Raw genomic sequence first — 10,794 nt, 5'->3', positions numbered from 1 at the left:
CCCATACAAAGGGGCACTATTAGGAGGTGTGGCCTTGTTGGTGTAGATGTCTTGTTGGAAGAAGTGTGTCACTGTAGGGCTGGGCTTTGAGTTCTCCTATGCTCAATCTACACCCAATGTGGCACACAGTCTCTGGCTGCCTGCAGATTGAGATATTGAACTCTCAGCTCAGACTCCAGCACCATGTCTGCTTAGACACTGCCATGCTTCCCACCATGATGATAATGGACTTATCCTCTGAACCTGTGAGCCAGCCCAATTAATTGTTTTTCTTTATAAGAGTTGTCATGGTCACGGTGTCTCTTCACAGCACTGAAACCCTAACTGAGACACTCAATGACTATGTAAAAAGATTGTGTGTTCTATCTGCCAAAATACTCTCCTACTAACTCCCCTTGCTTCTGTGGCTCTCAGACTTCCTAGGCAGGTAGGTCTCTTTCCAGCCTCAAACTCTTCTGCCTGACCCAACTTACTCCTCCAGCCCATGAGTGTTCCTTTCCACAGCACTATGACACCATCAACAGGATAGACTGAAAATGAAAAGTCCCGAGGCCTTGCACAGCTGCCTTCCATGACCCACCACCCATGAGAATGGCTTCTAACCTGTGCTTTTAGGTTACACTTTAGCCTTGCTGATGCAATTCAACCTGTTACCTCAGGGCTTAGTATTTTAATACCTAAATAAAATTAATCCTTCCTACTACTATACACATTGAGTCTCCAGACAAGGAGAGTAGACTGAGTCCAGAATAGTGTACATTCTTTTTTAATTTCCTGAAAATAATTATTGTTTCTTGTCTTTATTTTTAATTCAGAGTTGGTATGTGCACTTTTACAGATACGTCAAAATTGTATTTCAAAAATATTTTTATAACCTGGAGCAACTCTACAATAACAGAATAATTAGGAAATGTGATGGTTTGGCAATTAAGCAAATCACTTCCTAGAGTTGAAAGTACTGTTTTAAACATGTATTTTGGAGAGATGTTGTTATTCCTGCTATAGGAGGTTAACTTCCAGATATCCTTCAGCTATGTAAGTGGAAAGCTATGCATACTGACAGCTTACTGCCTCTGTGTACTTCTGAATGTACTTTGTTAAGTCAGGGACTCTAATGGTCTCATCCTCTACAAGGTCCGTTCAGGTTGGCATTTGTACTGTTATCCCCACTCAGAACATCATTTCTCCAGTATCTTTTCTCTTTTCCTATCAGCAGTTTTCAAAGATTCTTCTGAGTGGGTAAAACCTTAAAATGCATCTTCTTGCTACTTAGAAGCTTCCTTAAGACCTTCAAGGCCATTCACTCAGGAGTCCAGTACACACCACTGGAGGGGGGGGGGAACTTTCGTTCATGTTGACAGTTCCTTACAGTGAAAAGGTAAAGTTGAAAACTAACAAAAGCAAACAGTACATAGAGAAGAAACCGTTTGCATGCAGGACTCTCTGTTACCCTCTCTCTATCACTCAAGCATCAAATAGAACTTAATTCTTCCCTAAAGGATGCATGATGAAAGATGAAAATATTGTCAGCCAAGAAATCTCTCATGAGCCTGTGGTCCTGAGTTTTAATTGAAGTCAGGTACATAGGCCTGAGCTCCTGTGTGTCTGACCTTAACCGCTTAGTCTCCAGTACCTAGAAATCAGACTAATATAGTATGCCTCAGGAACTCAAGCAAGCAAAAGCAGGCGTGCATCATAACTCATTGTTAAAACAAATTATCTGATAGAGACAAAGGTCTCAGATATACAAATATACCCTTATCAAGTGGGACAGGCTAAGTGCTTTGGGCTTATCATCTAGGACAAGCCCAGGATTTGTAATATGAATGGATTGGGTACCTCCAATCTCTTGAATTAACCCTTTACGGTACATAAACCTAGTAAACAAAAACAGTGTTGGGTAGAATGTCTGGTTAGCTTTGTGCTACTTATCTTCATTGATTCAAAAAATTCAAAGGCCTGGAAAACAGTTCGGTGGGTAAGAGGACTCATTCTGTAACTGCAAGAACCTGAGTTCAAATCCTCGGTATCCACTTTTTTTTAAAAACCCAGGCATAGGTGCACAAACCTGAGAGGACAACCCTAGCATTAGGGTAGAAATGGGCAGATCCTGAGAGGACGCAGCTAGCTAGCCTAGCCAGAACAGTGGGCTTCTGGTTCAGCAAGAGACTCTGCCCTGAGAATTTGGTGGGCCTAGGAATAAACACGCTAAGAATGGTGAACCTCTCATTTGTATGAGCAGTCGGCTCCATGTCAACATGTTTGACTTGATAAAGTTTGTGTAGGGGATTCAGCAGATCAGAGGGAGCTCAGTATTGAGAGTTCTGGATCAGCTTCTCGAGAGAGATCCTTAATGCTACTAGGATAAACATTTAAAAACAAAACAAAGCATTGCTACATCTTGCTTTAAACGTGTTCAGATGCTTAAAAGTTAGCTGTGATCAGGAAAAGTCTCCTAACATAATGACCATTGCAAAACTCAGGGCTGACTGTCTTCCATTGCACATCAAGTACTGTATGGAACTGAAAACAGAATGGCCATGTGGGTAGTCTTTTGCCCACCATAAAGTCAATTACTTGAATATATGTTAAGTCCAGGACCTTCTATACTAAGCTATAAATGCATTCCTTGTTTCTCATGAGCTCTAAGAAAACCACCACTCACAATTAAAACCACGTAATCCTCCAGTGGCTCTGTGCAAGAGCATTCCCTCACTATTTTATAAGTCACGGTTGCAAGTGGGGTGGAGTTCAACAAAAAACACCCCTAATCACTGTGACCCCAGAAGTTAGAGAGCACAGAACGTGAGGGAGAGTGTGAGGAAGGAAAACAGTGACAGACTTTACACTGGACTGGGGTGGGGGTGAGGGGTGGGGAGGGGACAGTGAAAGACCCACAAAATATGGAAAATATTCTGTCAAAAATGCAGCCTCCCAGTTTCAGTCTTATCCTACTGGGGAAATGACATCCAGACATTGGCTGGCATTGCAGTTTCCAGAAATACAGAATATTCTATACTCACAGCTATTTCTTCTATGTATTTTGACAATGGCAACAGAAAGAGCTTGAATCTACCGACACAGGACACTCAGACTTCTGGCCTCCTCGACTTGAGAGTTTTTGATGTCTATGCTCCCTAGACTAGCCCTTGATTGCCCAGCTCTAACAACATGATACTTGCAACTATCTTTTAATATAAAAAATAGCAAGATACCAAGATTCCTTCAGAGAGCCATGGGAAAAGGACCCTCCCTTTGCTGTTTTTCTATTTAAGAAAATTTCTATTAATATTTTCATCGGTTCTTATGTCTACCCAGTGGTAAAATCATAAGACAACTCTTCTGTGTGTTATTAATCCATTTGGTACAGCTTTCCAGTTGTCCAAAACGATTGCTATAGTAAGAGGGAACACTTTGCTTCCTCTTGGTAAAGAAGAGTGAGACGTCCCGTGTGGCAACAGGAAACCAATGGACTGAGAGAACACATAGGCAAAGATGCACAAACCTAACTGAGGAGAGCGATCATGGAGAAAGATATCTCCCCTAAATGCTAAAGTGAATGAAAAGCCCCAAACCATCAAGGAATCAGTCTTTGGTTCTCTCACATGTGTACTAGTGTGCACTTAAAGGTAAAATATCCTTCAGTGGTTTCATGACATACCAGTTTGTCTTCACGCCTCACACAATTTTAATAAAAGTATCGCAAATTGAGCATTAATCTTAAATTAGGTGATAAATTAACACCCTAGCAACATCAGAATATTAATGGGGATTTTCACCGTGGTTACCAGGTTGCCTGAATTTCATTTCTACCGAACTATTTTAGCAGATGTGACCCGACTGAGTTGTTCAGCCTTCTTGATTAGCCCGGCTTCCTCTTCTGGAAAATTGGTGATGGTCCCTAATATGTAAATTTCTTAGGATCAGATTAATTTTTTTAAATTCTTAAAACAGTAACTAGTGTCATGACTCACACCTGTCCACCCAGCAGATAAAGAGGCTGAAACAGGGGTTCTCCATGAATTCAGGGGGAGGCTAGCCAAGGGTACACGGCATGGCTTTGTTTGAAAAATGAGTGCCTAGAATATAGTAGGAATGTGCTGTAAATTATATCATTGTCATCAGCATCAATGGTCCAGGGACGAGTAACCATCAGTGACATAAATGTTGCTTCCTTTGGGTAAGGGCCCTGTGTCCTTTTAACAAACTGGATATTTGAGGAGAACAGATTTTTTTAAAGTTATTTTTAAGATAAAATTAAAATAAAAAAGCAACTGAAGGAAAACTCAGATTGAGATTTAAAAATAAAAAATTAACAGATGAGCGAATAGGTGTGTTGCACGTACATTCCTCTCCCATTCTCTGAAATAACTCATTTTTAAAAAAGGCACAAATTCCTTTCTTCCTAGTTCTTTTTGGTATTTTCAAAAAGGGAGGACATGAGTTCTAATTTTTCAGTTTTCTTCTGGATGCTTTTCTCCTCCATTTGGTTGTGGGTACAAATATGGAGGCAGTTTTGCTCATTTCAAACAACAGGCTCCAGGATTCCGCCATTGTTCAGGGAGAGGACTGATTGCCTGCCGCTCCGCTCAGGGGCTTAACCGAGAAAAGCCATTGGGATAAGGCACCTTCCAGCCGTGCTTACATCCCAGTGCAGGCATCCGTGTGCTGTGAGCCAGCTGTATACACAAGTACAGAGAGGGTATTGCTTTGAAAACCCCATGGGAAGGGAGATGCTGGGGGAAATGGAGGTAAGGCAATGGGAGCCTTATCAGACAGATTTCTGTTCTTGTTCGAATTCTGTTGCGTTTACCTGAGTGGAAGTAGGCTGAGCTGCAGGAATGACAGCTCCATCTTTGGGAGAAATAACTTCCTTGTTGTTATCTAAAGTTATAAGAATAGTTAAAGTTGATGATCTTTCTCCATGTCCTGTTAAAACAAAATAAAAGCCCCACGGTGTGTTATCACATTTATTCCTGTCAATAATCCCCTGAGGTAACTATTATTATCTCCCTTGTTTTATAATTTTTAAATTTATTTTCTTAAAGTCTTTATACAACTATATATTGGATGCCAAGTATATTCTGTGGAATTCTTACCAAAAGTTGAAAATCTCTTTGATGAAAACTATATTTGGGGGGACTGGTGGGGTGGCTAAGCAGTTGATCAGCACTTGCTGATCTTATAAAGGACCCAGGTTCAGTCCCTAGCACCCATAGAGCACACAACCACCTGTAACTTCAGTTCCAGAGGATCCAATGTCCTCTTCTGGCCTCCTCTGGCACTGCAGTCACATAGAAAACCCATACACATAAAATAAAAATAAATACATCTTTTTAAAAATACATTCAGGGGTTAGATATTTACTTAGCCCCATTCTTTCAACCTCTATTTTCTTACCCTTCTTCTCCCATGAACCCCACTTGTATCTCTCATAGCTATACTATAAATAGATGGTAGAGAGATAGAGAGATAAGATAGAGATAGGGTATAGATGTAGTAATATGTATATAGAGAGATGATATAGATATATTCACAATTTATATATCATCGTAAAATCTAGAACCCACAAATAAGGGAGGGTATGTCTTAGGTAAAAGTGCAGTAACTTTTCAGAAGTGATATAAATACTAAGGAACAGAACCAAGATGTGTGTGTGTGTGTGTGTGTGTGTGTGTGTGTGTAAATGTCCACATGTATGCCCATATGCATGGGGTTATACACGAACATGTGTGCATGTGGAGACCAGAGATCAGTGTCTGGAACCTTCTTCAGTCACTCACTACCTTATTTTCTGAGGCAAGCTCTCTCTTTAATCTCAGAGCTCACTACTGATTAGGATAGGATGAGTGGCCAGCAAGCTCTGGGAGCCACCTGTCTGTCTTTACCCTTCCCCAGCCTGGGAGCTATAGATTCCTGTTGCCATGCAAAGCCTTTATGCGGTTGCTAGGGATCCAATGTCAGATCTTTGTGCTTGCACAGAAAGCACTTTATCAAGTGAGCCAGCTTTCTAGCTCTAAGAACCAAAGAAAGTAGATGTATCCAGGATCTAAACTCATAAACTGTACCGCTCCACCTTTCCTCTCCTGGGCTGGCCACCTCCAGCTCTAAGTTGTTGGTCCCCTATCCTGCAGCCTGTCTTCTGCCTAAATCCCGGTCACATCCTTTCTTTCTACTGACCCCTTACACCTGTTTTGTGAGGTGTTCTACTTTGTCTTTTCTGGGGATCAGTCCTAAGTGAATGCATATGGTTGACACGAGTACAGCTATACCAAGGATCCAAATACTTCAGACTTAATGGCAACATCAAGCCCTCCCCTGGACCAGGCTTAGGGGCATAGTAAAGCCTTTGCCTATTCCAAATACAAATGTTAGCATTGTTTACCGAAAATATCAACCACAGTTCTGCTTAGTTCCTGTAGGCTGAGACTGCTTCCCCACAGAGTTCAGCTATACATAATAAACCTGCCCCAAGTTTCCCTATTGCCAGAGTGTCTCTACCAGGTCACGTGGCCCACCTGGCCCAGCCTGGCTCTGCACATGCATCTCTTGTTTCTTTATTCCTTATCACCCCAGTGAAGTCAATCCCAAAGCTGTGCAGGTCATGGCAGTCTCTCCAAAGTCATTTTGCAAATACTCTGGCTCTAACCAAACCATGTTTGCTGCTCTCTGAAACAATCTATATCTCTGTGTCTTTCTTCTTACTCATCCTGGACCCTGAATGATCTATACCTGCCAAACAACCATCTCTCCCACAAATGGCCTGACCAAAAATAATCAATGGCTACTGTCTATTGAGTCCTTACTTTATATTAACTTTGTGGGCAACTCTCCCAGCATCAGGTAGGCACTCTTATTATTTCAGTTCTATAAATATTGAAATGGAGATTCAGTCATACCAGAAGCAAGGTCCTAAAGCCATGAGTGGACTGAAGAGAACATTAATGCAATTGGTTAAAGACAGAGTCTGAGTTCCCAGCCACTGTGCCCAGGTGAGCAATGTCATGCCCAGGTTCTCCAGTCTCCAGTATCATGTGCACACCACTTTGCTTAGCCCTCTGAGTCTCCTAGAAAAAAAAATATCCATCAGCCTCTGCTTGCCAGAGGTCCCACACTGTGCCTCTGTTGCAGAAATTACTCCACTCTGTTTCATTTTTGGCTGTGTCTCTGGCCCATCAGATTCACTCTGCTGGAGGCCATGGCGTTCATCTTTGTGTCCCCCATGAGCCCAGTGCCATATCGGAAGCTCAGCAGGAGCTGCCTTGACATGTACTGAATTCACTGAATGGCTGTTTATTGAACTCCCACAGAAAGAATCTTGCCCCTGCCCACAACTCCCCGGTGTAATTGTTTTTATCCTTTTTTAGTTCCCACCCCCCTTTGAGAGTCTGATGGAAGTCGTGCATCTTTACAACAGAAAAAAAAAAATCAGCCACCAATAAAATTCTCCATCCTTCTTTAGGTGGCTCAGAATAGGGGTTCAAGAGTCTAATTGGTTTCAATTCAATTACTAGTGAATTGAATGGCTTTTTATACTTTAAATCTTTTTTTTTCAAATTATAAAAGTCTAACTCGAGCTACCTTGAATAGGAGGAAAAGTTCACTTTGTTTTTTTTAAGCATGGTGTGGCCTGCAAACAGTGAAACAACAACAAAGAAAATACAACTATGACTAAGGCTCTCTGAAGCAAACAGAACCAGACACTCCAATGCTACCAGCATAAGGCTGTCTCTGCAGCTCTAGTCTTTGAAAGCAGCCTCCTTCCCAGTGTAGGCTGGCTGAGGGTCCCTGTAATCGCAGCTCACTACTGGAGGGAATGTTACCCCTCCTACCTTACCCATAATTAAAATAATAATAATTATAATAGTAATAATAATAATAATAATTCTGGAAAGTTCTAATTGGCTCATGTGAGTGACATATGGACTCCAAGAGGATTGGTTGTTGGAAGTAAACCTCCAATGAAAGGAAATGTCTTCCCAGAACTGAGGCCTAGAAGGACAGCAAGCTACTTTCTCTCTTACAGGTAGTCACAAGCTGTCCCCTGCTGACACAGGCCGACAGCATGCAAAGCTCTCTCACTCCAGTGTATTCCCCAGCTTTTACTTCAGCACCATCAGACTTGCCTGCTCCATATTGCATCTTTTCAGTTCCCCCATCTTTCATTTTTAACAGACTAGGCATCCAGTCTCCCTGGGAGAGGACTTAGGTTAACCATCTATCATGACAATGAGTCAAAATTAGTTTATCTAACAGAATTCTACGTTTATATTCCACGGGTTAGACCTGAATGCTACTGATCTTTAGAGGTAGGAGAGCCCAGCCCTGTTATCTGGTCCCTTGTAAATAGCTGAGGACATGGAGGCCTCAAATCAGCAGAACTACATCTGCATGCAGGTGAGAATCAAGGCTCAAGATAGAGCTCAAAGGTTGCAAAGCTCCCAATCCATTTTTCTTCTTGAATGAAGTACCAGGAGAAAACTTTGCTTTGTACCAGGCCCAGTGGTGTTTGCCAGTACACTACCTGGGTTGTTTCTTCTCTCAGATAAGCCTTCATTTCAATATCGTACATATAAATACAGAGAATCCAGTGTAATGGAATGTGGGTATTACAGGTGTTAGGAGCATGGGCTTCAGGGCCACACATTTTAGTGTCACGTGTAAGATCCCCTTCTTGTATATTGAACAGGTACTTAACATTTCTGGGGTCTCTGTGTCCACCGTTATAAAACGGCACTACCAATAAAATTAAGTCATTTTCTAGACTCCAGGAAATTCATATGTTAAACCCATATTCACTCATCAAGGTTTGTGCCACAAGCTCTCTTCTTGTACGAGACCCTTCAGTTGGCTCCTGTCATATATATTACCTGTTGTCACTGAGATGGTCATCCCTAATGATTGCAGGACCGCAGGTTGCAATAATAGCTTCATGGAAACTCCGAGATCAGTAGCTACAGTAGAGCCTCCAGCTTTTGTTTTGCGGAGTCAGCTGGTCAGAGATACACAATTATTTGCACTATTTTTTAAAATAAAACTGTAGTTTTAAGCATATTAATTGAAAAAAGTCACTTCTCTTTCTGACCTTTGAAAGTGTAAGAAGAAATAAGGAGAATTGGCTTTAAGATGAAATTTGTTTTGAACTAAAGGTTATTCCATTTTTATGTGCTTTGTTGAAGTGCAAAATGCTTTTCTGTACCATTGTTAAATTATTCACCACTCCCTGCCTTTCTGGGGTGCCATTGTAGAGCCAGATAGATGTCTCTGTATGGGATAAAAAAAATCAGTCAATGCTGAGTCAATTCAGGGAGCAAACACGTTTTAAATAATAGCACATTACCATTATTTGACATCTATTAAACATCAAAAGATGGTCGAGAATATCTATTATTTGGTGAGATTTCTGAGGAACATTGAATGTATGCTAAGCCTAGTTTGAAGACAGTTCTTGATCTAAATTTCTTGGAACAGCACAGAAACTGGACAGGAAGAAAAAAACACCTGTGGGCAGAGAGGAGGAGGATGGTGACGTCATAGCCCAGCAACCTGTACTGGCCCTACATATATTCCGTTCATGGTTTCTTTCATCTTAAGAGTCATTCCTCTAGGGGATTTTCAGAGGGGAAACTAGGAAAGGGGATAACATTTGAAATGTAAATAAAATATCATATATATATATTACCATTAAAAAAGAGTCATTCCTCTTACAGGATGAGAAAACAGAGGCTCAAATGACTAAGAATTTGCTCGTGTCACGTGCCTGGAAGAGATCAGCTCCTTTCTATTCATCTCCCTTAGGCAACTGCAACCCCTAGGTTCATTTTGCTCCCTACAGAGCCATTCATCTGTGGAAAATGCTGCGACCTATCCACTCCAAATCAAAAATGTTTTATTGCCTTGGAACACACAGGACACCCTCATGAGCCCCTGCTGTCTTCAGCTCAAAACAATTATGTAGCTCCAAATGTTCAAACACACACAAATTGGAAGGAAAATGGGTAGGTGATTTGTCATTAATTTCTGCCACCTGTTTCTGGTATTAGTGGAATTACAGCAATTTCATGTATCAGAAAAGTTATTTTCAAATAAAGTGAGTCAGATCTGCCTCATTCATCTCTCCATGGGCCACAGATTCCTGCAGTTATTATGTTGAGGCTTTGCTGTGTCTTGATATCAGCGTTTGGAACTAACCCTAACGTGATTAAAACTGAAGGCAGACTCCGTCAGAGCTGATGAGCAGGGAAATGGAAGCCAGTGGGAGAAGCTTATACAGTCATCTTCATTCCACAATCACACAAAGCATTCTGGCTCTCACTCTTGAGAAGAGGAATCTATACCATGCGTGTTAGGACCAACGGATAGCTACATTTGATGTCAGCCTAATTTAGGCCTGAACCTAACTCAAAGGAACAATGCACTTAATAGAAAAGATTGGGCTGTGTGCATAGTGCAGGATACCTGAATTGTAAGCAGAGAACACAGCCACTCAAATGATGTGTGGCAAGAGGCAAGAGGAGTAGACGGCAGGAAATAATCAAACTCAGGGGTGAAATCAACCAAGTGGAAACAAGAAGAACTATTCAAAGAATTAACCAAACGAGGAGTTGGTTCTTTGAGAAAATCAACAAGATAGATAAACCCTTAGCTAGACTCACTAAAGGGCACAGGGACAAAATCCTAATTAACAAAATCAGAAATGAAAAGGGAGACATAACAACAGATCCTGAAGAAATCCAAAACACCATCAGATCCTTCTACAAAAGGCTATACTCAACAAAACTGGAAAACCTGGAC

General features: G+C 41.3%; 1 long non-coding RNA gene across 3 annotated transcripts; it reads right to left on the bottom strand.

Moving 5' to 3' along the window:
• Positions 1 to 3,670: 3,670 nt before the first annotated feature.
• Gm33125 lies at positions 3,671 to 9,264 on the bottom strand. Of its 3 annotated transcripts, XR_870745.2 has the most exons (5): positions 9,086 to 9,264; positions 8,871 to 8,992; positions 6,900 to 7,067; positions 4,814 to 4,929; positions 4,453 to 4,679 (listed from the first exon to the last, which is right to left on the bottom strand). It is a non-coding gene; the product is annotated as a predicted gene, 33125 (long non-coding RNA). The 3 variants fall into 3 exon arrangements; XR_870744.2 differs by having other exon boundaries at positions 3,671 to 4,929; XR_379384.1 differs by lacking the exon at positions 6,900 to 7,067 and having other exon boundaries at positions 4,453 to 4,929; positions 9,086 to 9,258.
• Positions 9,265 to 10,794: the final 1,530 nt, after the last annotated feature.

This window comes from Mus musculus, chromosome 9 (assembly GCF_000001635.26).
Source record: "Mus musculus strain C57BL/6J chromosome 9, GRCm38.p6 C57BL/6J".
In the NCBI taxonomy this organism is placed as follows: Eukaryota; Metazoa; Chordata; class Mammalia; order Rodentia; family Muridae; genus Mus; species Mus musculus.
Note: the sequence above shows the minus strand (reverse complement) of the source record. Positions and strands in the feature narration are given on the sequence as shown.